The sequence below is a fragment of the Microcebus murinus genome, chromosome 7 (genome assembly GCF_040939455.1).
Source record: "Microcebus murinus isolate Inina chromosome 7, M.murinus_Inina_mat1.0, whole genome shotgun sequence".
NCBI classification, from domain to species: Eukaryota; Metazoa; Chordata; class Mammalia; order Primates; family Cheirogaleidae; genus Microcebus; species Microcebus murinus.
Genome location: NC_134110.1, coordinates 61,659,298 through 61,686,481, shown reverse-complemented (window position 1 = coordinate 61,686,481; position 27,184 = coordinate 61,659,298). Strand labels below are relative to the sequence as shown.

Sequence of the window (27,184 nt, the reverse complement as noted above, 5' to 3'; positions counted from 1 at the left end):
TGTGAAAACGCGAGCATCCTGAGAGCACTTGTAACCAACCAAGGAGGAACACACATTTCTGCCCCAATTTTGTAAGCAACCACTAAAAAAAGGAAGAAGAAGAAAGAAACAGGCCAAAGAATGATATGCATTTGTGTACATCTGCGTAAGGTAAAGAACAAAAGCAAAAGCTAAAGGTCTGAAAGGTGCGTCACTGAAGAGGTCTAGTGCCAGACACATCGGGGAAGTAAGCCAGCCCCGACTTCCTGACTTCTCACCCCACTTGCTGTTTGAAAAGGAGCTGATAAACTCATTTAAATTAAGGTATACATGACTAACAACATTTAATCAATTATCTTCTACAGGAGTGTTTGCTTAGAACAGGACAAAAAAATCTTTGACAAACAGCTCACAGTTTTAGTGGTAGAAGTTCTGCAGAGCTCAAAATTCAACCACAGGCAAATTATTCTATCTTGAGAAAATGGTCTATAGTTGCTGGTTCCTTTTCATATGCTCCCATTCTCCTCTCCTCTCCTCTCCTCTCCTCTCCTCTCCTCTCCTCTCCTCTCCTCTCCTCTCCTCTCCTCTCCTCTCCTCTCCTCTCCTCTCCTCTCCTCTCCTCTCCTCTCCTCTCCTCTCCTCTCCTCTCCTCTCCTCTCTCTCTCTCTCTCTCTCTCTCTCTCTCTCTCTCTCTCTCTCTCTCTCTCTCTCTCATTTTTGCTTTGGAATAATTTCTGATTTGCAGAAAAGTTGCAAAGATAATTCTGAGAACTGCCAGATACCACTCACCCAGTTTCTCCTAATGTTAACATTCTGTGTTACTATAGCACATTTGTCAATACCAAGAAACTCACATTGGAACATTACTATTCACTACACTCCAGACTTTATTCTGATTTCACCAGTTTTCCCACTAAGGTCCTTTTTCTGCTTGATGCAATCTGGGATAATGCATTGCATTTAGCCCATTCTCTTCTTTTTAATTAATTAATTAATTATTTTTTTGGAAGCAGAGTCTCGCTTTGTTGACCAGACTACAGTGAGTGCTGTGGCGTCAGCCTAGCTCACAGCAACCTCAAACTCCGGGGCTCAAGCAATCCTCCTGCCTCAGCCTTCCAAGTGGCTGGGACTACAGGCATGCGCCACCACGCCCTGCTAATTTTTTCTATATATATTAGTTGGCCAATTAATTTTCTTTCTATTTATAGTAGAGACGGGGTCTCGGTCTTGCTCAGTCTGGTTTCGAACTCCTGACCTCAAGCAATTCGCCCGCCTCGGCCTCCCAGAGTGCTAGGATTACAGGCGTGAGCCACTGCACCCGGCCCCCATTCTCTTCTAAACCCAGTCTAAACAGGCTTTCAGCCCCAGAGCTCTGCAAAAACAGCTCCTGTCAAAGTCATCAATGACCATCATGCTGCCAAGCCAATGGTCTTTTCCCAGCAAGGTAGGGTGACCAACTCCTCCAGGTTTTCCAGAGACTCTCCCTGTTTGAAAACTGAAAAAAAGCCCTTTATTCTGTCACCCTTGCATGGAGTGAGGGTGGGTGTAGTGGGGTTTGCAAACATTTCATATGGAGGTCAGAGAAAACCCAAAAGAGACATTTGGCCAAAGGCTTGGCGGAGGTGAGGGATTGAGTCTGCCACTTCTTCATGTTGAATGGTTCCTTGGGGTCCTGTCTAGAAAATCCACCAAGCACAGACAAAGGAATCTCCAATGGTTATCTAAAAATACATTTTTAGATATTGTTTTTAATAATCAAACTCTCAGATTTTAAGAGATCTGCAAAGAATACTAGCCAAGGAGACTTTGGGACAGGCAGATTTGTAGTCTTGGCTCAGCTGTGTGATCTGGGACAAGTTATTTAATTTTTCAAAGCCTGAGTTTTCTCACTTGTAAAACAGAGATTATAGAAACCTCAAAGTTTATCAAAAAGATTAAAAGAGATACTGCACATAAAGTGTTTAGAACCATTCCGGCACGTAGTAAACACTCGATTATTTATTATTGTTATTTTTATTATTATTTTCTCACCAGGTTTTTGGTGGAGCGTTGGTACAATTCAGCGTAAGTGTTGTTGTTTCCAGGATACCAGGGATAATACAGACCTGTGGGGAGGGAGTCAGGGAGGAAGAAGGCCACAAAAAAGAGGCCATGAAAAATATGAGTTAATTTAGCCATATTTTAAAAAAATTTTTAAAATAATTTAAAAATTTTTTAAATTTTTAAAAATTGTACATTTGCATGTAGTTATAAGAAATAATATGGAGAGATTTCACATGCCACTCTCCCAGCATTCCTCAATGGTAGCATCACAGCTAGGAAATGGACATTGGTACAATCCATAGCAGGTACTTAACATTTTGATACTGAAACCAGGACCATGTCATCTTCATGGGATTGAATGACCAGTACCACCACCTTGCGCAGGGGTGGGGGTGGTGGCCAGGGGCCAAAGAGTATAGGTCAATCGCCATTCATCACCTTGATGCTGGAGTGTGGCAGTGGGGACCTCCCCTTGCTCTCCCTACCAGTGCACGGTAAACCACACACTGCGCTTCTCATAGGATCCCTTCTAAGTGGTCTTCTCTTTTACCTTCAGCATAATCAAAGCTACCACTTACTGAATGTTTACTATGGCCGAGGGCTCCGTGCTAGATATTTTCCAGGCATTGCCTCAATCTTTACAATGGCCCTCTGGGGTAGGTAATAGTACTGTCCCCATTTTATAGATGGTGAAATTGAGGTCTTGTAAGGTTACGTTTCCAAGGTCATATGTTGAGGAAGCAAGAAAGCTGGGATTAAAACCCAGGACTAGAGGTGGAAAGGCAACACATGTAACCTAAGCATTTGTGCCCCCATAATATGCTGAAATTAAATATATATATATATATATATATATATATATATATATATATACAAAAAACCCCAGGACTGCCTGATTCCAAGGCTGTTCCTGACCACCCCCCCATGTCCTCCTCACACTCACAGCACGGTAGAAAGGCATGGGCTGAGGCCGAGCGTGGTGGCTCACGCCTGTAATCCTAGCACTTTGGGAGGCCGAGGCGGGCGGATTGCTCAAGGTCAGGAGTTCGAAACCAGCCTGAGCGAGACCCCGTCTCTACCAAAAATAGAAATAAATTAATTGATCAACTAAAAATATATATACAAAAAATTAGCTGGGCATGGTGGCACATGCCTGTAGTCCCAGCTACTCGGGAGGCTGAGGCAGGAGGATCGCTGAGCCCCGGAGATTGAGGTTGCTGTGAGCCAGGCTGACGCCACGGCACTCACTCTAGCCTGGGCAACAAAGTGAGACTCTGTCTCAAAAAAAAAAAAAAAAAGAAAAGAAAGGCATGGGCTGAATGAGGCCTGTGCCGGGTGTTTTCTCTCCTTCCTCAGTGGGTTTACAGTTGAGTTGAGGAGGCAGAATATAAAATCATAAATGACTATACAAGGAAATGTGTGCAAAGCGTGTACCAACCCATGGTGCCCTGGGAGCCCAGGGGCAGAGCGGTCGAGAGATGCTTTAGTGGGAGGCGGCTGAGGGAGGTGGGGCCAGGCCTGGACTTACAGCTGTGAAAAGCCCTTGTGTGGCAGATGTCACCCAGTCACGGCCCTTGTGTCACATTTCGCCCACATCTCCCTCCTCCCCTTCAACCCAACGGATCTATGGCAGACTGTCTTCACAACACATAGCGACCCCAATAGCGAACACTTGCGGAGTGCACGTACTGTGCGGGTCGCCATTCTAAGCACTTTACACGTGGTAACCTGATCCTAACAATGGCCCCATAACATAGGTGCTACTATTAGCCCCATTTTGCAGATGAGGGTACTGAGGCACAGAGAGATTAAGTAACTTGCCTGAGGTCACCCAGATCGTATGTGGAGAGCCAGAATCTGAGCCCAGGTGGGCTGGGTGTCGGCTCCCTGCTTTCCAGCTCTGGGCTGGATTACGTTTCCAGTGTAACTTTTGTTTTCCTGCATCTCAGTCTCTGGAGCGGCCCCGCCCTCTACCTCACGAGTCCTTTTGAGACATGTCTATGAAATCCCACCCAGTCAAAACGCAAGTGAAATTACCCACAGCAGCCACTGTAAGGGGAACAGACTCTTTTCGAACAACAGACTCCTGGCACCGGCCTTTGGCCAGCTGGATCGCATTTAATTTTCACAGCACTCCTGTAAGGTTTGTATAAATGGGGAAATGTGAGTCTCAGAGACATTTAGTAGCTTGGTCAAGGGCTGCGATGCTCACCCAAACCCAAGCCTTCCCCTGAGTAGCCTGGTCTCAAATCTCCTCCTCCCTGGAGCCTTCCTCCCCACCCCCAACAACCACGGGTCGGTCAGTCCCTGCGCAGCACTGACCACATTCACTCCTTGCCTGTTTAGAAATCTGCGCACTTCTATCACCTATTGCCTAAAAAAAAAGAAAAAAAAAAAAAGAAAAGAAAAAAAGAAATCTGCACACATGGCTACGCCAGAGTAGACAGGATTGCGACTGTAAAATACAGGCATATAAGAGTCTTTTGAACTTCCCTTGTTATGAGACAGGGTGGATCCCAAAGTTTGGATGGGGTTTGGACCTGCACGTTGAGCATAAATACTGCATTTTATCAATTCTTAGTTAAACAACTTTCTACGTTCAACATCTCTGGAATTAGGATGCCTCTTGTGATCAAGGGTGTCATATAATTGCTGTTGGCCAGGTGACAGGCATGATGGGAATGTCACTGCCTGCACATGAGCCAACTTGTTTTATATTTTTGGTAGCAAGAATGGACAACTGCTTCCACAGACCCATTTAATTTAATAGAAAAAAAAAGTTAAAAAAAAAAAAAAAAGAATGGACAACTGCAACTCATCAACTTTTCATTCAACAAGCAACATAATCTGAATTGTTTCTGGAAACCCTCTGTTGACACTTCTGAAAAGATCAAGAAAGGGCTGGCACGTCGCGGTGAGTCATCTAATCCTGTAATCCTAGCACTCCTGGAGGCTGGGGCGGGAGGATCGCTTGAGGCCAGGAGGTCAAGACCAGCCTCAGGGCGACCCTGTCTCTACAATAAATTAAAAAATTAGCCAGGCGTAGTGGCGTGCCTATGGTCCAAGTTACTTGGGAGGCTGAGGTGGGAGGATCGCTTGAGCACAGGAGTTTGAGGTTGCAGTGAGCTATGATGACACCACTGCACGCTAGCCTGGGCAACAGAGCGAGACCCTGTCTCAAAATGCTGAGTAACTGACACACTCCTGATGGTGTAGAGGACAGCTGTGTTTGGAAAAACAGGATATATACACAAAACTCTGAATTGAAACACGTTTCAGAAGATTGGCTGTATACAGTTTAGCTGTATATAATGAGAAGTTCGGGGAATACCTTAACCAATTTATTTCTCTTATATTTTCCTTGTGTGTTATGCGCACTTGATATGTGATAAAACCTGTCTATTACATAATATTTTTTTAGCAAATGATAATCAATTAATTAAAGTACAGTAGTTGATTTAAGCACCAGCAAGGGTGACTGCAGCCTCGACTTTTGGCTCCACAGTGATGGAAGTAATCTGTTTAATAATCGAGGAGGAACTGTGCAAAACAGTGATTGCTTGTGGGTTCTCATCCGGAAACGATCCCAGGCCTCAGAAACTTCAGCACAAGGTTTTCTGTTAGTGATTCTCAGGGTCTTGGAAGCATCTAGACGGGCCCTTTCACTTTGAGGTTCTTTTCTTTTGTGCCTCTGATTTGACCAGCCCACACCTTCTTCAGGGGTTTTCCCTTGTGGCTGGCTAGTGTGACTTTAATTTGGCGACTTGCCACTTCTGGCTCCACAGGTGTCTTTCTGGTATCCCTAAAGGCCAAGGCCTGGGCGGGGCTTCCCGGCCTACCTGCTCCCAGACCAGAGTGAACTTGCCCAGTGAGCTGCGAGCCAGGCGGGGAACGGCTGGCTCTGCTGTGCTCTGACCCGTCTTCCTCAAAGAGCTATCGAAGTTTAAAAGGCTCTTTCAATCATTATAAAATAAAAATGCTAAGTGATATGAAAGCATTACGCCTTGGTTTAATTGATGGTATTTTTCCTCCTTCCTCAGTGGTACTAAAACACTGGTGCATCTTGCAATCAATAGCATCCCAGATTTGATGTTAAATGGTAGCTTCAGCTTTGGAGGGGTGTCAGTCAGGGAACCAGTTAGATATAGAAGTACATTTTGTTGTTGTTGCATATATAGTCATGTGTCACTTAACACAGGGATATAGCTCAGTGTTTTTTGTGTTTTTTTTTAAGTTTAGAAATGGGGGTCTGGCTATGCTGTCCAGGCTGGTCTCAAACTCCTGTCCTCAAACAATCCTCCTGCCTTGGACTCCCAAAGTGCTAGTATTACAGGTGTGAGCTACTGTGCCTGGCCAGATAGGGATACGTTCTGAGAAATGCATCATTAGGTGATTTTGTTGCTGTGCAAACATTATAAAGGGTGCTTACACGACCTAGATGGTACAGCCTACTACACACCTAGGCTACAAACCTGTATGGCATATTACTGCACTGGATATTGTAGGCAATTGCAACACAATGGTAAGTATATGTGTATCTAAACATAGCAAAGGTACAGTAAAAATATGGTAAAAATGATAAAGAAAAGTTACACCTGTACAGGGCATTTACCATGAACAGATCTTATAGGACTAGGAGTTGCTCTGTGTGAATCAGTGAATGAGTGGTGAGTGAATGTGAAGGCCTAGGGCATCACTACTGTGGACTTAATAAACACTGGACACTTAAGCTGCACTAATTTATTAAAAAGCATTTTTTCTTTCATTAACAATAAGCTAACCTAAGCTTACTGTAATTTTTTACTTTATAAACTTTTAAATTTTATTTAGCATTTGACTCTTATGACACTTAAAACACAAACATAAAGCTGTACAAAAGTATTTTATTTCTTTATATCCTTATTCTATAAACTTTTTTATATTTTAAATTTTTTTAATTTTTGAAACTTTTTTGTTAAAATCTAAGATACAAACACACACATTAGCCTAGGCCTATACAGGGTCAGGATCATCAATATCACTGTCTTCCACCTCCTCGTCTTGTCCTACTGGAAGGTCTTCAGGGGCAATAACAGGCATGGAGCTGAAATCTATGCTAACAGTGCCTTCTTCTGGAATACTCCCTGCAGGACCTGCCCGAGGCTTTTCTTAAGAAGGTGTCACTCTTTTCAGAAATGTGACCATGATCGTTTGCTTGGTCTGTTTCTTTTTTTCATCATAGATTTGCATTAGTAATGCATCACACTGCAACACTATGACTGCTGCAATGTCACCAGGCAATAGGAATTTTTCAGCTCCATTATAATCTTACAGGACCACGTCATACATGCCGTCCACCATTGGCCGAAATGTCATTATTTGGCACAAGGCTATATATCATTTTGAACTTAATCTGTAGGAAACTGATTGTATCAATGGGTCAAGTTAATCTCCTAGGTTTCTAAATTTTTTTCTTGCACTCTTAGGCTGGTCATTCCTAATTGTACTTACCACTGAAACCAGAGTAGAGGATTTTACCTTGGTCCTCATTCAATTTGATCTTGTTGGCTCTGGCCTGTATTCCCATCTGCCAAGATCATTCTGAATCATGATTCTCTCATTTATTATATTAGCTATCCCTCCCCTCTAGCTTTCTGCCATCTGTAAATTTGATAAGCCTGACTTCTATATCTTTATCCAAGTCACTAATAAAAATGTTAAGCAGCCCTGGGCCAATTTTGTAGACCCATGACAACCGTCAGTGAGTCCCCTCTGCTTGGCATGAATCCACAGATCATCTGTTTCTGAACACGGCATTTTACCCAGCTGTGACTCCATCCATCCGTCTGAAATTCAGTATAGTTGTTAGGCACCCCAGGTTTGATCTCAGAGTAGACTGCAGTTCAAACCCTCGCTTTACCATGCACTGGCTCTATGACTCTGGACAAGTTACCCGATGAATATCTGCTTTATTTTCTCATCTGTAAAATGAGACAATTGTTTTTACTTTATAGGGATGGGCTGAGGATTAAGTGAAATAGTACTTATAAAATGCCTAGCATGGTTCCTAAGATGTAGTAGGCTGTCAACAAATATTAATGGTTAGTCCTATACATTTTCTCAGATTCTCCATCTTGTCCACTACATGTCATGAGATGCTGTCAAAGGCCTAGCAAAAACCAACATAAACTAATTTCATTATCTACCGTTTTAGCAACCTTATCAAAAAAGGAAATGAGGGTGGATGTGGGGGTAAACATATAATCCTAGCGCTTTGGGAGGCTGAGGCAGGAGGATTACTTGAGGCCAGGAGTTTGAGACTCATCTAAGCAAGAGCAAGATGCAGTCTATACAAAGAATAGAAAAGTTAGCCAGGCATGGTCGTGCGTGCATGTAGTCCCCGCTACTTAGGAGGCTGAGGCAGGAGGATATGCTGAGGCCAGGAGTTTGAGTTATAGTGAGCTATGATGATACCACTTGCACTCTCCCCAGGTGACAGAGTAAGACCCTGTCTCAAAAAAAAAAAAAAAAAAAGGAAATGAGGTTAGTGTAGTATATATTGTTTTTTATAATTTATAGCTTGACTACTTTCAGCAAGGGGTGATGTGGCTTAAAACAGAAGACACATATAGATTTATTTGTGGTGGCTCCAGACTGACTCTTAATGATCACCAATGCATTTTTGAGTGAGTGCTTATAAACGCTCCAAAGTTTGCCTAAGAAGCCACATAAAACTGACAGTTCTGTATTTTCTTAACTGTCCCTTTTTGCTACTTAACAGCAACTCATATTTGCCTGTCTCCAAGTTTCTAGCACTTCTGCCATTCTCCATTATTTCTTAAAGATTGATGCTGATATTTGTATGATCATATCTGCAAATGATTTCATTATCTTGGAAGTATTTCATAGAACTTGCAGACTTAAACTCCTTTGAAGCCATTGGTGCTCTCCTACATCTCCTCATTTATCTTGGGCTTCAATTTCCTAATAACTATTTTTTAATTTTTTTTATATAGACGGGATCTTGCTCTTACTCAGGCTGGTCTCGAACTCCTGAGCTCAAGCGATCCTCCCGCCTCAGCCTCCCAGGGTGCTAGGATTACAGGCGTGACCCACTGCGCCCTGCCTCCTTATAACTATTATTATTCTATCCTTATGAGTAGTGGTTTTATTTTATTTTATTTTTAATTATGGAACGCTCCATGAATTTGCGTGTCATCCTTGCACGGGGGCCATGCTAATCTCTGTATCGTTCCAATTTTTAGTGTATGTGCTGCCGAAGTGAGTACAAGAGTAGTGGTTTTAAATCTTTAGTGAACATGCATCAGAATTGCTTGGATGGGGGCAGAGTGTGTTAAAACTGTGGATTTCAGTCTGTTCCTGGAGATTCAGGCTTGGTAGAGTGGGGATGGGGCCTGCGAATGTGCGTTGTAACACACACTCTGGCTATTCTGCTGCTCCTCCCTGTGAGAAACACCTTACATAGAGGAAAGTGATGCAAAAGAATAATTCGGTCCTCACAACTTTTCCTTACAGTCTGTTAGGATTACATATCTGTCCCAAGCAATGAATCATAGTCTTGGTTGGTCTTTTTTTTTTTTTTTTTTTTTTTGAGACAGAGTCTCACTTTGTTGCCCAGGCTAGAGTGAGTGCCATGGCGTCAGCCTAGCTCACAGCAACCTCAAACTCCTGGGCTCAAGCAATCCTTCTGCCTCAGCCTCCCAGGTAGCTGGGACTATAGGCATGCGCCACCATGCCCGGCTAATTTTTTCTATATATATTAGTTGGCCAATTAATTTCTTTCTATTTATAGTAGAAACGGGGTCTTGCTCTTGGTCAGGCTGGTTTCGAACTCCTGACCTCGAGCAATCCGCCCGCCTTGGCCTCCCAGAGTGCTAGGATTACAGGCGTGAGCCACCGCTTCTGGCTGATCTATTTTGATCCAAACATAGCCTGTGAAAAGCCTTTTTGTTTAGCTTTTTTTTTTTTTTTTTTGAGACAGAGTTTCACTCTGTTGCACAGGCTAGAGTGAGTGCCATGGCATCAGCCTAGCTCACAGCAGCCTCAAACTCCTGGGCTCGAGCAATCCTTCTGCCTCAGCCTCCCGAGTAGCTGGGACTACAGGCATGCACCACCATGCCAGGCTAACCTTTTTTATTTTTGGTACAGATGGAGTCTTGCTCTTGCTCTGGCTGGTCTAGAACTTCTGACCTCAAGCAATCCTCCCAGCTCAGCCTCCCACATTACTAGAATTACGGGTATGAGCCACCGCGCCTGGTCATATCTAACATTTTTTACAAACCTCAGATTATTCTGGATTTTGTCCTTCCTGAACTCCTTAGAAAGCTTGTACCGCCTAAGAATAATTATTCCTGGTTGTGGGCTAGCCCTGTCATTGTTAGCACAGCTCGGCTGCTGTGAAAGCCCAAGCCCACAGAAGCACTCCCTGTCCAGTCCCGCCTTGGCTGCTTCGGACGCCTACAGGGCAGTCACCTACCCCGGTGACACTCAGAGAGGAGTCATCAGTAATGCGACAAAGACTGGACGACAGGGAGCAGTGCTACATGGGCTACCTATCAGGGTGCCTACAGGGAATTTGCCCAGCAACGGGGACTATACTGGACCGCTGCCATTTGGAAGTGCTTGAGGTGAGAGGACAGTGGATTCAGGCCAGCGCTGAGGCTGCTGGAGTCTGACCTGCTCTTCAACTCCTTCCCTGCTGTCCCACCGTCTCCCCCCTCACTCTCTGACCCTCTGGACCTTACAGTCTCAGAGGACACACTTCCATCCTTGCATATTCCACACTGCGTTTTAACTGTTTGCTCAGATGTCTGTCATTTATTGTACCTTCTGAAAGGCAGGGCCTATGTCTCCTTTATCTAAAATAAAAACACTACAGAACAAACAAACAACAACAACAAAAGAAGCCTGCACTTTAGACACTACTTGGCATATAATGGGCACTCAATAAATATTTGTTGAACCAGACCAAGGCTGACAAATATTTGCTGTGGGCTCTGCCCTCCCTCTTTGTCTCGGGGCCGACACAGCTAATGGATCTCCGTGCTCTTTCCTACTGAGCCTGGAAGCAGCTTCAGTATCCTTCAAAACAGGACTTTCCATCAAATCAACTGGAATTGGCTTGCAAAAGGCAACCTACCTGCCAATGCCAAACAAAATGCAAGTCCCTTTCTCCTACGGTTCAGATGTTAACTCCATTTACAGAATAAAAAAGAAAAAAAATTTTACAAATATAAATTTAGTACTTCAAAAGTCAAGTTCAAGTTAGTAGGATTAAATACTAAGGGAATTAATTACACTGGAATGATATGGCTGGAGTAGCTAGCACCCAGCAATGAGCAGATGGCTGGGTTTTCCAATTTTTGAGACTCTGGTATGATACTGATGATATAATAATGAGAACGACCCAAACGTTCGGCTCCTCCTCTTGGGATCGGCAAGGACCAAGACCTTTCAAGTGGTGATTCAAATATCTCGGAAATAGGACGCATATGTCGGTTAGATCCCAAATCATGTGTACATTGGGAATCCTGGCTTCTAACCTATGCCAGGAGGCAGGGAGGATATTCGTACTAAAAGGGAGATAAACAATAGCAAGGAAGTCTGGGGAGGATTTTCTTTCCCATCCTCCCTTTCCAACTGACAACGTTCTCTTTTGTGTATTTACATAACCCGCCAAAGTGGGGCTGCTCTGCAGTGAAACCAGACCCTCTGTCTCTGACTCTTTCTCTCTCGTGTGGCTATTGGAGTTGTTTTCTCTTAAATCCATACTTTAGAACTCAGTGATACTGAGAAAAATACTCCTTCTTTAACTCTTAGATTGGAGGCTAAAGGACTATAGGGCGCATGTAGGGCATTTATAAGCTCTGAATTTTCTTGACTCAGTCTCAGAGAGAAATTCGATTTTAAGAAGCTATAATACAAAAATGCTTATTTGTTGGACCCCACTAGTGAGTGAGATTTTCCAAATTAGAAAAAAATTCACCATAAAAGTAATTTAAAATTTTAGCTCCTTATAAACATAGACTATAAATATAGGTGGGGCTCGGTGGCTCATGCCCGTAATCCTAGCGCTTTGGAAGGCCGAGGTGGGAAGTTTGCTTGAGGCCAGTAGTTTGAGAACAGCCTGAGCACATAGCAAGACCCCGTCTGTACAGAAGATAGGAAAAAAAAAAAAAAAAAAAAAATTGCCGGTATGGTGTCGGGCTTGTAGTCCCAGTTACTTGGGAGGCTAAGGTTTGAGGTTTCTGTGAGCTCTGATGATGTTATTGCACTCTAGCCTGGGCAACAGAGTGAGACCCTATCTCAAAAAGTAGTAATAATAATAATAAAACAGTATAAATATAGAAAATGTATTAAGGCACTACATCCCTCCCAGCTTTCAGAAACAGCCCAACTAGTTTAATGCTGCCTCAGGACCAGCACTAAGAACGTAAATGTTTGTTCACTATACTGTGAAGTGGTGTGATGAGCCTACCGCAAGTTTTTGTGTATCTGGGGGCTAAATGTTTCCATTGTGCTTCATCTTGAGCTTTTTGGGCAGATTTCTCTCTCCTTGTGGAGCTGTCAGATGCTGTTCCTGGCTTTTACAATGAGCCCACCTTTCAAAATACATGTCTACTTTCAAGTTATTGTTTCTGGGGGGTTATGGGCTACAAAACCAGAGAACCAAGTTTGTTGTACATGAAATAAGAGTTAGTAGGCTCTAAATGAGACTTCAGGGACTTTCCGACGAATAAAGGGCATTAAATAAGGTGATGAGACTTGTGCCATCTATCGGACTATGTAGAGTCATTTTGTACTTTACTTCTGGATTCTTGGGTGGCTGAGTTTGCTGGAAAAGTAATTTCTTGATAAAGTGTTGTAATTTTAAAATAATTTAATAGTAGTTAGAAAATTAAATTTTCTAATAATAGAAAATACTATTTTTAATAGTAGTTAGAAAATTAAATTGTTTCTTAGAAAGTTTCAGATATGTTCCTGAAACATTTTTATGTAATTCAATTTTTGTAGTCTATTTAAGGGAAACTTGCAATGATTCTTTTCCTGAAGTACATGCAGAAGACTTAAAAAACATATGCTTGCTTTCCCATATGTTAACTTGCTGAGAGCAGGTTATGATGGTATTTTAGTTTCTTTTCTTTGTGTGTGTGTGTGCAGTGGCTTGATCATAGCTCACTGCAGCCCCAAACTCCTGGCCTCAGGCAATTCTCGGCCAAGATGATCAGCCTCCCCAAGTGCTAGAATTCTAGGTGTGAGACACCTCTCCCAGCCTGTGTTTTAGTTCCTATGTGTGCAGTTCAAGAAAGCCCAGGGTGATTGAGAAGAGATTTCCATTTCCAGGAATAAGGCAGGATAAGTATTCAGACCAACCTCCCATTGTAAACAACCAAACATGCTCACCAAAAAAATTTTTTTAACTTCTTAAAAGCATCAAAGACCTGGCAAGCTAGTAAAAAAATCAACTAAAGTCCAAAATCAAACAGAAAATAAGAACTCTGAAAGTTCAGTGGAGCCCTAAACCTGTTTTTGTATAATACTAAGGGCATTTGCCAATTTGGGCAAACTTGAACGTTGGTTCTGAGGGCTTCTTGGGACAAGGGGCACAGAATTATAACCCAGGGCCTGCCCTCTTTTTACTAATGTGGGTCAACCCCACAGAGCAAGGGTGAAACAAAAGTAAAAGTGCCTTCACCATCCAGCCCAAGAGATTACAGGAAAAATTACCTTTAGGGTGATCAGAGCAGGGCAGGTGGTAAAAGCAGGGAATTGCTCTGAGAAGTTGTAATTGCAAATTGATCCTTCTGCAGCTTCCAAATTCATTTCATTTTGGTGGTCAAAAAATAAACAAAAGTAAACAAACAAAAGAAACCATAAAAACAGAAAAATCTCTCAAGTTGTGAATTGAGTTTAAAGTGCCTCTGGGTACCTGGAACAGACAAATGCAAGTTCTCTCTGCAGAAAATTAGCATCACCCCAGGCTTCAAAGAATTCACCACCTCTACAAATAAAATTTTAAGAACAAGCAGCAGTCAAAAAAACCAAGCCTACAAGGAAATAAGCCATCAAGAATCAGAACTAGAAGAAAGAGACCTGCAAAGACTTCAGATTTTGAAATTACTAGATGGAATCTATAAAAAGAACTATGCTTATTAAATTTAAAGAAAAGAAAATCCCAAAAAATAATATATGGGAAAGGGAACTATAAAGGTGACCTAGAAGATCTGAAAAAGAACCAATCAGAACTTCTCAAAACACGAATACAATAACCAAAATTTAAAACTCTAGACATGTTTAATAGCTGTTTAGACACAACTGAAAAGAGAATTAGAGAACTGAAATACAGATCAGAAGAAATTATTCAGGTTATAGTACAAGGGACAATGATATAGAAAATATGAAAGAGAGGTTAAAAGAAATGGAGAATATACAGTGAAAAGGTCTAACATTCCTTTACTCAAACTCCTAGAAGGAGAGGAGAGAGAGGACTTGGAGAAAGACAATATTCAAAGAGATAATGGCTAAAAATTTTCAGAACTCATCAAAGACATCAATTCACAGATTCAAGAATGATATACAGAAAAATAAAAAGAAATCTGCATCTACACTAATCACTGTGAAATTTTAATGAATGAAAAATGAGATCTCAAAATCAACCAAAGAAAAGAATGATCTTCAAATTAGTGGCAACTAGACAATAGCTGAATTCTCAATAGAAACAAATGAAGTAATAAAGAAAGCCAGAAGCCAGTGGAATGGAGCCATAATTGAACTTAATTCCCAAACTAGAATTCTACACTCAGCAAAAGTATCTTCCAATAATAAGGACAAAATAAAGTCATTTTTAGACAGATTAATAGTGAGAGATTTTGCTATCAGCACATTCCGACTTCGGACCTTTCCTTTAAGTATAATAAAGGTGATCTCATAAGGATGACCTTATAGGGAAAAAGGAAGAAAGATCAAAGAAAGTAGTAAGTATATGGATACAGCTAAGTAAATATTAACTGCATAAAACAATAATAATATCTTGAAGGGCAAAAACAACCACCATAAAAACAGGATAGAATTAAAATACCTCACAATAATAGCATGAAAGGGTAAATGAAATTTAAATGTTCTAAGGTCTTTGAATTGTATGAAAGAATGTTAAAGGTCTTGATTGGTTAAATTCAGACTTTGATTAAATTAAGAATGATATAAAGTTCTTGGATAATCACTAAAAAGTAGAGGATATATAACTTTTGTACCATTAGAAGAAAAAATATGAAATGATAAAATAAAATAAAAATCCAAAGAATCTAAGAAGGCAAGAAAGAAAAGGCAACATGTAATAAATGGGGCAAATGCAAATGAGATGGTAGTTTTGAACTCCAACATATAAATAATTACATTAAATGTAAATGGGTGACACTCTACAAAAAAGACACCTGCACTCGAATGTTTATAGCAGCACAATTCATAATTGCAAGGCTGTGGAAACAGCCCAAGTGCCCATCAATCAAAGAATGGATTAATAAAATGTGGTATATGTACACCATGGAGTACTATTCAGCTCTAAGAAACAATGGTGATATAGCACACCTTATATTTTCCTGGTTAGAGCTGGAACCCATACTACTAAGTGAAGTATCCCAAGAATGGAAAAACAAGCACCAGATATATTCTCCAGCAAACTGGTATTAACTGAGTAGCACCTAAGTGGACACATAGGTGCTACAGTAATAGGGTATTGGGCAGGTGGGAGGGGGGAGGGGGGCGGGTATATACATACATAGTGAGTGAGATGTGCACCATTTGGGGGATGGTCATGATGGAGACTCAGACTTTTGGGGGGAGGGGGGGGAAATGGGCATTTATTGAAACCTTAAAATCTGTACCCCCATAATATGCCAAAATAAAAAAAAATAATTAAAAAAAAATGTAAATGGGTTATGTTTATAATATATTATACATTATAATACATTTATGATAATATATATACAATATGATTCCATATACATAAAGTTCAAAAACAAACAAAACTAAAGGAAATTGTTTAGGAATTATAATGGGCTGAATAATAACCCCTAAAGATGACCATGTCCTAATCCCCGGAACTTGTAATTGTGATACCTTACGTGGCAAAAGGGACTTTGCAAATGTCATTAGGAATCCTGAGGAGATTATTCCGGATTACCTACCTGAGCCCAATGTAATCACAAGGGTCATTATAAGAGGGAGGCGAGAAGGCCCGAGTCAGAGAGAGAACAGAAGCAGAAGACAGACCGGGGCGGGGGAGGGGAGAGGATGCGATGGTGCTGGCTTTGGAGGCAGAGGAAGGGGCCACGAGTCGGGAAATATAGGCAGCCTCTAGGAATTGCAAAAAGCAAGAAAACAGATTCTCCCAACAGAGCCTCTAGAAGGACCATAGCCCTGAAGACCCATTTTAGACTTTTGACTTCCAGAAGTGTAAACTAATAAATTTCTGGTGTTTCAAGCTACTAAGATTGTGGTAATTTGTTGTAGCAGCAACAAGGAACTATTACATGCAAATATATGAATATCTGATCTCCAAACTTACAATGGTTCAACTTTATGATGGTGGGAAAATAATACACATCCAGTAGAAACTGTACTTCGAGTACACATACGACCATTCTATTTTTCACTTTCAGTATAGTGTTCAATAAATTACATGGATTAGTCAACACTTTATTATAAAATAGGCTTTGTGTTCGATGATTTTGCCCAACTTAGGCTAATATATCATTCTAAGCACATTTAAGGTAGGCTAGGCTAAGTATGATGTTAGTAGGCTGGGGTTGTATACATGCATTTTTTACTTAGGATAAGTTTATCAGGATGTAACTCCAATGTGAGTTGAGGAGCATCTGTATGAGTGTGTATGAGTGTGTATGTGTGTTATTGTAGCAAAGAGCAATAAATATTTCTTTATTTTTCTTTCAATTTTTAAAATTTTTATTCTTGTTTCCGCCTTCAATGCCACCTTTCCCAAGGAGCAATAAATAAAAGCAAGGAGGCTGGGTGTGGTGGCTCATGCCTGTAATCCCAGCACTCTGGGAGGCCAAGGCGGGAGGATAGCTTGAGCTCAGGAGTTAGAGACCAGCCTGAGCAAAAGCAAGACCCCATCTCTACTATAAATAGAAAGAAATTAGCCAAACAACTAAAAATAGAAAAAAAATTAGCCGGGCATGGTGGCACCTGTCTGTAGTCCCAGCTACTTGGGAGGCTGAGGCAGGAGGATCTCTTGAGCCCAGGAGTTTGAGGTTGCTGTGAGCTAGGCTGACGCCATGGCACTCTAGCCTGGGCAACACAGTGAGACTCTGTCTCAAAAAATAAAAATAAAATAAAAGCAAGGAAATTATTTATCACAGAATTCAGAATGGTGGTTCCTCTAGAGATCAGGAAGAAAGACAAAGAGGGCAGGGTTCTGAGGCCCTGGCAATTCTGTAACTTCACATGGGTGGGAGTTGCACAGATTATAATTATTCTTAAATGATACATTTTATTCACTCTTTCTGTGATAGTTAATATTTTATAATAACAAAAAATTTAAAAAGTTAAAAAAAGAAAGAAAGGAAAAGAAAGCCTGGATTTTAGATGGGACTCACAAACCATTTAATTATTAATAAGTTTTAATACTTGAGAGCCAGATTATCCAGTCTGTAGACCATCCCTGCCTCTTGCAGCGTCCTGTTAATGCCTCCGCACACCTGACCTCTCGGCTCACCGATACTCCCACACATCGAGGGAAGAAAGAATCTGGAAGAACAAAAGCTGTGGACGAGCTCTATTGCTGATTAACTATATGAACTTGGGCTCGTTACTTAAACTCTTGGTTTTGTTTTTTGTTTGTTTTTTTAATTTTATTTTTTTAGAGATGGGGTCTCACTCTGTCCCCCAGGCTGGAGTGCAGTGGTGCTATCACAGCTTTCCGCAACCTCGAACTCCTGGCCTCAAGCAATCCTCCCGCCTCAGCCTCCCAAAGTGCTGGGATTTCAGGCGTGAGCCACCGTGCCTGGCCAAACTCTTGGTTTCTATCTATAAAATGGTGTTAATAATTTCCCATAAGAACCTGTATAGGGTGAAGTTCTCTTATAGGAAATAAATGAGATAAAGCACTTATAACAAAGTCCATGTAAAAACGTCACTTCTTTTTAAAATATCATTTATCCATCTTCTCCCTCCCTGGCCCCCAAATGTTAGGGAGCACTTGTCTAGTGCCAGGCCCTTTGCTGGGTCCTAGGGATGCAAAACCAAGGAAACCGTGACCCCATTTTCAAAGTGTTCTTAGTCTAATAGGGGAAGCAGATGGGAAATACATGATTGCACTGCAAAGAGTACAACTGAGGTATAAACAATGTGCTGAGGCACTCTAAGGAGATGGAGTCATTAACCCTGCCTGGGGCGGAGTTACTCAGGGGCCCTATCAGAGGAGCCTGCCCCAGGGTGACACTTGAACAAGGTCTGGAAAGATGAGCAGGAATTTGCCAGCTGGAGAAAATGAGGGAGGAAGGGAGGGATATTTCTGTAAAGCACAGATGAGCACAGGCAAGCGTGGAAGGAGGTGATGGATTGGGGAAGTGGCAAGTTGCTGGGTGGCCAGAGTATTGAGGAGGGAAATGAAATGGAAGCAATAATCAGCTGTGGGCAGAAATCAAAAGGCCACATTCATTATGTGAAAGAGTCTGGAACTTCTTTCCCAGGCAGTGGAAGGCTGTTGTAAGCAGGGATTAGGATGATCAGAGCTGTATTTTAGAAATACCACTCTTTGTCTCTGGATGGATGGATGGCAATGACTGAAGACTACTAGCTGCACGTGGTCCTGGTGAGAGTGGCCTTGGAATGGACAAAGGGGGCATGGACTCAAGGGATGTTTAGGAGGTAGAATTTCATGGACTTGGTAACCTATTGATTCAGGGTGGGGGTACTTACCAGATTTCTAGCTTGTGCTGATAGTGATGGTAGATAATAATACCATTAGCCAGGTTTGAGGAAACCAATAGAGCTGGTTGTGGGGTGAGTATAATAGGACGATTATTTTGGATTTATTGTGTTTGGGGTACCTGTGGGACATCCAGGTGGAGATTTCTAGTTGGGAGTTAGAAATCTGGTTCTGAAACTCAGGAGAAAAATGAATGTGGACGTAGAGATTTGGAAGCCATGTAAGTGGAGGTTGAAGCCAGAGCAATATGTGAAGTGGCCCAAGTGATCAATGTTTATTGACTCACTTGAAAAGAATGAGCAGTATGCTCACCTAAGCACCTTTCTTTCTTTCTTTCTTTCTTTCTTTCTTTCTTTCTTTCTTTCTTTCTTTCTTTCTTTCTTTCTTTCTTTCGTCAAGGTTTTGTTCTGTCTCCCAGGTGAAGTGCAAGGGCATTCATTAATGGCTGCAGCCTCCAACTCCTGGGCTCAAGCGATCCTCCTGCTTCAGCTTCCCAAGTAGCTAAGACTACAGGCACATGCCATCATGCTCGGCTAATTTTTATTTTATTTTATTTTATTTTATTTTATTTTATTTTATTTTATTTATTTAACAGTTTTTAATTTTATTTTTTATTTTTTTATTTTTTTTGAGACAGAGTCTCGCTTTGTTGCCCAGGCTAGAGTGAGTGCCGTGGCATCAGCCTAGCTCACAGCAACCTCAAACTCTTGGGCTCAAGCAATCCTCCTGCCTCAGCCTCTCGAGTAGCTGGGACTACAGGCATGTGCCACCATGCCCGGCTAATTTTTTTTTTATTTTTTTTTTGAGACAGAGTCTCACTTTGTTGTCCAGGCTAGAGTGAGTGCCATGGTATCAGCCTAGCTCACAGCAACCTCAAACTCCTGGGCTCAAGCAATCCTCCTGCCTCAGCCTCTCGAGTAGCTGGGACTACAGGCATGCGCCACCATGCCCGGCTAAGTTTTTATATATATATATATCAGTTGGTCAATTAATTTCTTTCTATTTATAGTAGAGGCAGGGTCTTGCTCTTGCTCAGGCTGGTTTCAAACTCCTGACCTCGAGCAATCCGCCCACCTAGGCCTCCCAGAGTGCTAGGATTATAGGCGTGAGCCACCAAGCCCGGCCTAATTTTTATTTTTTGTAGAGATAGAGGTCTTGCTATGTTGCCCACGCTAGTCTTGAACTCCTGGCCTTAAGTAATCCTCCTGTCTTGGCCTCCTAAAGTGCTGGGATTACAAGGGTGAGCCACCATACCGGGCCTTGCCTTTGACCTTAGCATATATTTTAGACCCGGATGAAGAATGTTTCCATTGAAAACCCAAGATCCTTAAACCAAGATCATATTGATCTTCCCATATAGTATCTACTGATGAGTTGGGTCCATAATTCCAGTTTAAATTTAGAATGTTGGATTTTACGAAAGTCATTCAGGAATGAGAGACAAACAGAAAATTCTATTAGAGCATTCTGACAGGCAAATCTTGTACCTGAATACTAATTAAGTAAAAAGTTTGCACAAAATACTTAATATAACAGCAAGAGTCCTGAGGATGTCAAGATTCATATTCTTCTCAAAAGGAAATTTGGTAAGTAATTTATTAAAATTTTTTAGCATAAATAAAAAGTCCCTGATGTTTAAAAATGTTTTTAATCTAATATTGTCATTTTTCAATAACATACCTTGGAAGTTTCAGATCTTTTGAATGTAGAATCATAGAATTTTTATCCCTTGAAGGAAACTTAGAGATCATTTAATGCAATCCTTTAAGACACAGAGACTAAAGAGATGGTGCCCCACCAGGGCCACCAGGCCTGGGATGAGTGGCCAGGTCTCCTGGTCCCTCGGTCATTCTTTGCCCTTTCCACCATCCTTCCTCTCAGTGGAATCCAATCTTCCTAAAGTTTCAGGATAAAAATTAACTAAAATTCAGCAGTCCACATGAAAGGTTTTAAGTTATTTATGAATTTAATGAATATCTGTGACACTTGGCATTAGATAAAAACAAAAAGCCAAGTGTGGTTTAGATTCTTCCTTTGCCTCCTTCTGTCTCAGGCTTCTTGGCAGATGCATTATTGAAGCTCCACAAGGACAGACCCGGAGGATAGGACAGTGGCAGAAGTCTGATCTCAAGCAGGGCTGCCAGACTTAGCAAATAAAAACAGAGGATGCCCAGTTACATTTGGACTTCAGATAAACAATGAGTAATTTTCTAGCATAAGTATATCTCATGCAATATTTGGGACACACTTACATTTTAAAAGTATTCACTGTTTATTTGTAATTCAAAGGTTAACTGGGCATCCTGTATTTCATGTGGCAACCCTAATCTCAAGGTAGAGGACAGAGACTTGTAAGCACCTACGGATTACGGAGACAGTCAGAGTTAGCCCCACTAGAGGTAGCTGATGTTTTATAAAATTGCAAATTTCAAATCGTCCCAGGATCTGCTACTCTCTGTGCAAAAGTGAAGGATGTTTCATGCGGTGCCACTCCCACCCCCTTCTCCCCAAACTGTAGTGTAATGTGAGACTGATCTTTCACAGGATCGGCAAGCGCGGTGGCGGCGGAGGGGTGGGAGGTACAGACACAGAGTGCCTCCGTCTCTCTCTGTTCTAAAGTAGCTGCTTTCTCCTCCGTCTTCAGTAGTACAGACCAATTCTGCAGGCACAGAATCAGAATTCATTATGTAATCAGTGATTACAAAACCAAAGCTAAAATGTGGAACAATACAGTGTTCCATCACAGAAAGCCATAAAAAAGAAGCATTTTGCAAGACGGTGTTTCTCCCTTGGCAGATCCCTCATGCCAGCCTCATTTAACGAGAGGCTGAGCCAGCCTCGCTCTGCAGCGGGGAGCCTCGTCACAAAACCAGGGATGAGAGACAAGGGGGATGAAATGCCAGCCGTGTCTCAGCATATTAGCAGAGTCTGGCCACACGCTCAGCGGCAGTCAGATGCCATGAAAATGCTAACTATGAAAGTGATTTTTGAGCTCGGCCTCGGTAGCCACCCAGCAACACCAAGCCTCCTGATGAAAGTACTTCCCAGGTGACTCAGGTGTCCTCAGCTGGAAGTGGTGGTGGTGGGGGTGGCAGCAGTGGCAGTGGAGGTGGGGAGAGGGCTAAAATGATTTGGCAAATCCGAGGATGAACACAGCTTAATTACTCAGTAGAATCGGGGTATATCGCAAGCTTAATTGGAAAGTCACACCTAGAGCCATGGTCAAATTTCCTCATAGCAGCATCAACAATCATGTATGTAGTAAGTAACAGTTTTCATTCTAAACGGATGTGCTTTTACAAGACATTTGAGTCTAATATTTTTCAAAGATTCATCATCCAGTCTTAATGCTGTGTAAAAAATACATGTAGAAAACCAGGCCATAGTGAAGTTAAAAATACCGTTAATTGTAGGAAATCGTATGTGGCTGCCATGGCCTAAAATCACATTAGACAATTATGTAATAGTTTTATTTTCTAAAACTTTAGTAAAGAAAAAAGCTATTGGTATTTGAGTGTCCACTGCGGGCCAGGTGTGCCACAGGAGCCTTCTATCATCTCATTCAATTCTTTTTATTTTTATTTGCTTTTGTGTTTTTTAAATTGTGGTATGGTAGATATACACAACAAAATTTACTATTTTAACCATTTTTAGAACCAATTCAATGTTGAGCAACTATCACCACCCTCCATCTCCAGAAGGTTTTCATCTTTCCAAACTGAAGCTCTCCCCATTACACAATAACTCCCCATTACTCTGTCTCCTACCCCATCCCAGCCCCTGGCAACCACTACTCTACTTTCTGTTGCTATAAACTTGCCAATTTGAGGAGCCTCGTGTATGTGAAATCATTCCGTATCTGTTCTTCTGTGTCTGACTTATTTTACCTAGCATACTGTCTTCAAGATTCATCTATGTTGTAGCATGTATTAGCTCACCTATTATAATTCTTACAACTGGCAAAATAGGTTCTATTATTACCCTAAGGAAATGACCTGCCCCCAGCCATTGCATGCTTCTGTCTCTGAAATCAAGTTGAAAGTGAATGGTCTATTCCAGTAGGATTGCCCTGTGCACATCATCGAGTGTGGCCTTGTCCTGGGGTAAAGTGTCCCAAGTCCTTAGAACTATCCTGGAAGAGGGTGGGTGCCGCAGTGGCAAAGTGTTTCTAAATAGTTTCTACCTTCAAGGAGAGATGAAAGAGCTTAGGTGAGAAATAGAGCTGGCTGGTGACTTTCTGGGGATAAAGTCAATTTGCCCAAAGCAGCTTTTAGAGACCCTAAACCCTGAAATGATCCTGGTGCCTCATCCTCCCTGTCCCCGCCCCCAATATGGAATTCACAATGGAAACAATATCAAACCTTCAGCAAATGCAAGGAAGTTCAACAATTGTCTCATTACTTTGATGCTTCTTTTTTTTTTTTTAAGAAAAAAACCCTTTCATTTTGACATAATTTTAGACATACAGGAAAGTTGCAAAAATAGTACAGAGCATAGCTTCACCCAGCTTTCCCTAATGTTAACTTCTTGCATAACCAGAGTACAATGATTAAAATTCAGAAATTAACACAAGTACAATAGTATTAACTAAACTACTGACTTTGTTCAGATTTCGCCAATTTTCTTCCTAATGTTCTTTTTCTGTTCCCATGTGCGATCCGGGATCCTAGCCTGTGTCTCCTTGTCCTGTCTCCTTAGTCGGCCTCTGATGTGTGCCAATTCCTCAGTCTTCCCTGTCCATCATGACCTTGACACTTTTGAAGAGTGTCAGTTATCTTGCAGAATGTCCCTCAATTCATGCTTGTCCACTATTTTCTGATGATTAAGTTGAGGTTATGCATTTTTGGCAAGAATACCCATCTCAGTGCAAAATACCAGGAGATACATGCTGAGGTGTCTTAATACTTGTGATGCTAACCTTAATTACTTGTTTAAGGTGTGTCTGGGGTTTCTTCACTGTAAAGGTACTATTTTTCTCTGTGTAATTAATAAGTATGATAAAGACAATACTTTGAGACTATGCAGATATCCTGTTTCTCCCCAGGGTCTTGCCTGCAGCAATTACTACTGTGGTGTTCTAATGATGGTTTTCTATTTTCTTCATTCTTTCTACATTTATTCATCAGAATTCTTCTGTAAGGAAGAGCTGTCCTTTCTCCCACATTTATTTATTTATTCAGCTATTTATACCAGTATGGACTCATGGATATTTATTTGAAACTTTGATGCTTTAGAAAAAGCATTAATCAAATGTCAAATTATTTTTTTAAAAATTCCGTTTCCCTCCCCCATGTTCATTCTCTGCCCCTCCTCCTGAGGCCCAGAGTGGTTGGTGCCCTGACCGGGTGGTGGGTTTGCTTGTGGAGCTGCCCTGCTGTGAAGATAAGAGGTCAGTTCCCGGAGTGCCACCATTCAAAGGACAGCTGGGCAGCCTCTTCCTGCTGGGGTGGGGGCAGGCGCTGGGAAGGTGTGTTCTAGATGCTGCTGTGACTCACCTGGAATCAGGGGAGAGCCCCTGAGGCCCCTCACATTCAGTTAAAATTTTCTCACACCTGGCATTGCTCAAGCCCTATGGCTCAGGGCTGAGGAAAAGGTGATTATATGGGTCAAAGTCCCCAGCTGTGGAAAACCAGCCATTGGCTGGGAGTAAGCTCAAGGCCACCCTCTGCAATGAATAGCTGTTTACTTTTTATTTGAGTGTTGATTCGGGCATATGAGGACAAGGTGATAATTTGGGTGAAAGGTCTCCCTATGAAAGGATTCACTTTGAATGGCAGAAAACAACCCCTTCTCCTCCTAGGTACACTTTAAAATTATTCCTTTTATATAAGAGAGTCAAAGTAGGACTTTGTAATCCAGCCAAACACTAGATTCAGGGTGTGAATGAGCCTTATTGACTGTCTATGTGTCCACAAATCACCTTGTGATCCCCAACCTGACCTTATGCGTGCCTGTGTTATTGGATCAGAAGTCCCCGAAGCAGGCACAGGGGGACTACCCCACTGGGAGAGAAAGAACTCGGGCCCTGCTTCTTGCGGGTTTATAAGTCTTCATTGACGTAGCTCCTTCTGCCTGGCCTCTTATCTCCAACTTTGCAGGAAAGCTAAGGCTTTAGCCTTTCCTTGTTGGAGCCCTGGCCAATTTAGGGCGAAGCAGAACTGTATTTGGAAGTAACCCGGGTTTTCTTTGTCACTTGGCATCCACAGTGTGTGCATGTGTCTGCCTGCCTTCACTTTTTGGGACCTTCTGTGTACCAAGCCCCCACACATTGCTTCACCTTCACTACGAAACTTTTAGTGACGTGTCATTCGCCTATTGTCTACATGAAGAAACTGAGACCGGTGATTCCTGCCACGAGGATGGGCAGAGCTAGGACTGAAGTCTCTCTGGCTCCAAAGTTGAGCTTTTTTCCATCATGCCACACCACGTTGGGGCAGGAGTCTGTCCAATGTCAGACCTCCCTTGACTGCCCATCCTTGCCGTTCCCGGCTGCTGTGCATTCTGAACTTTGTTCTCGGCTTTAGGCTGTGGAGGGGACTCCACGGCACCAGCAGCAACATGGTGCATGGCCTTACCAGGGAGCTTTTCCCCCAAAAATGTGGTTTCTTGAGGTGACGGGGCTTGTGGGAGGAGAGTCGGAGCGTCAGAGTTTGATGTTTCCCCTGGGCAAACTCCAGAGTGACAAGAACAAGACAAGAATCACTCCTTCTTTGAGTGTTTTTTTAGTAATAAATTATATTAATAGTTTGTATTCCCTGAGCATTTACAAAGTGTCAGGCATTATTAGAAGCACTTCACACACATGATCTCACTCGTACTTCCATCCAACAACCCCCAGGGCACAGGTCCCCAATCCCTTACCCAGATTCCATCCCGATGCAGGTATGTTTCAGAATTCAGAATGGTTCATATTTTTGAAGGACAAATTTGTGCATGTAGTGTATTTTTCATAACACTCCCAACAAGGTCTGGAGTGACATCCATCATCAGACATGAATATTTCTGCAGCAAACGTGGATAATCATGCTGATAAAAATTATATAAAGTCTCACAAGTGTTCAGGACGGGTTTTATCATCAAATGAATTTCTTGCAAACTTAAAAAAAATCTGTTTTTAGAGCTTTTTGGATATCAGAATTGCTGATGAGGGATTATGGGTCTGTAATATTATTATTCCCACCGTATAGATGAGAAAACTGAGGTTTGGAGACATCAAGGAGCCTATTCAAGGTCATACCATGAAGTGCTAGAGCAGCGTTTGGCAGACAGCGTTTCCTATCCGACCACATCCTTAATCAGGTTAACAAAAGAGAATACCAGTCATGTTTGGGGAGGGAGGCAGAGGACATGTGTAACTCTCCATTCTCAGTAAGAAAATGCTGTGTCTTTTTGTGTTCTTTCCACCTTCATGTGCTTTCTTCTTTGGCGACATTTCTGCTCTGGTTCATGGACTCAAGGCGTCTGGTTTCCGTCCATATGGGCTCCGGGAGCTGCTGGTGTTACCGCTGCTGTCTTCCCTACTGCGCTGCCTCTTCTGGGCCCCTTCTCCTTCCTGCAGGCTGGGCCTCTCTTCCCATGCCATTGGCCCATTCTCCAAGGTCCTCACCAGTCCTTCTCTCATCCATGGATTTCAATATGGGAACCCAGTGTCAACAGCCACCTGCTGACTGGATACCAGAGAAATAGGATAATTTCACATACACATCCTCAGCTTCATTCTTGAACTTGAAAGTTTGTCATTCCAATCGCAGGATCCTGATCCAGGGGACCGTGGAGGACAGAAGTGAGGGTGTGCACGTGTGCATGCATGCATGTGTGTGTATCATAGCTGCTTTGCCAAGTTTCCTGACTCTTCCACGTCACCAAGAATGTGAATACCTGGCCAGCTACTCAGCAAGACATCAGATTCCAGAGAGCAGGGGAGAAAAGCAAAGAGAGATTTACTTCTTGGCACCTGAATCTCGGCATTTCAGCTGGTCTGGGTTTTAACTAAGTGACTGTTACTGGCATCCTGCTCTGGATAATGAGTTCTGCGATTGTGATCAATTGACATGCACTTGGCTGATTTTGCCTTTACAGTTTTATTTTTATTTATTTATTTATTATTTATTTTTGAGACAGAGTCTCACTCTGTTGCCGGGGCTAGAGTGCCGTGGCGTCAGCCTAGCTCACAGCAACCTCAAACTCCTGAGCTCAAGCCATCCTTCTGCCTCA

General features: G+C 42.1%; 1 long non-coding RNA gene and 1 other non-coding gene across 2 annotated transcripts; one reads left to right on the top strand and one right to left on the bottom strand.

Annotated features, from left to right (window-relative positions):
- On the top strand, positions 1-27,184 carry LOC142871863 (uncharacterized). Its single transcript, XR_012920032.1, has 2 exons — positions 1-303; positions 26,428-27,184. It is a non-coding gene; the product is annotated as an uncharacterized LOC142871863 (long non-coding RNA).
- LOC142872030 (U6 spliceosomal RNA) lies at positions 9,186-9,290 on the bottom strand. Its single transcript, XR_012920277.1, has one exon. It is a non-coding gene; the product is annotated as a U6 spliceosomal RNA (small nuclear RNA).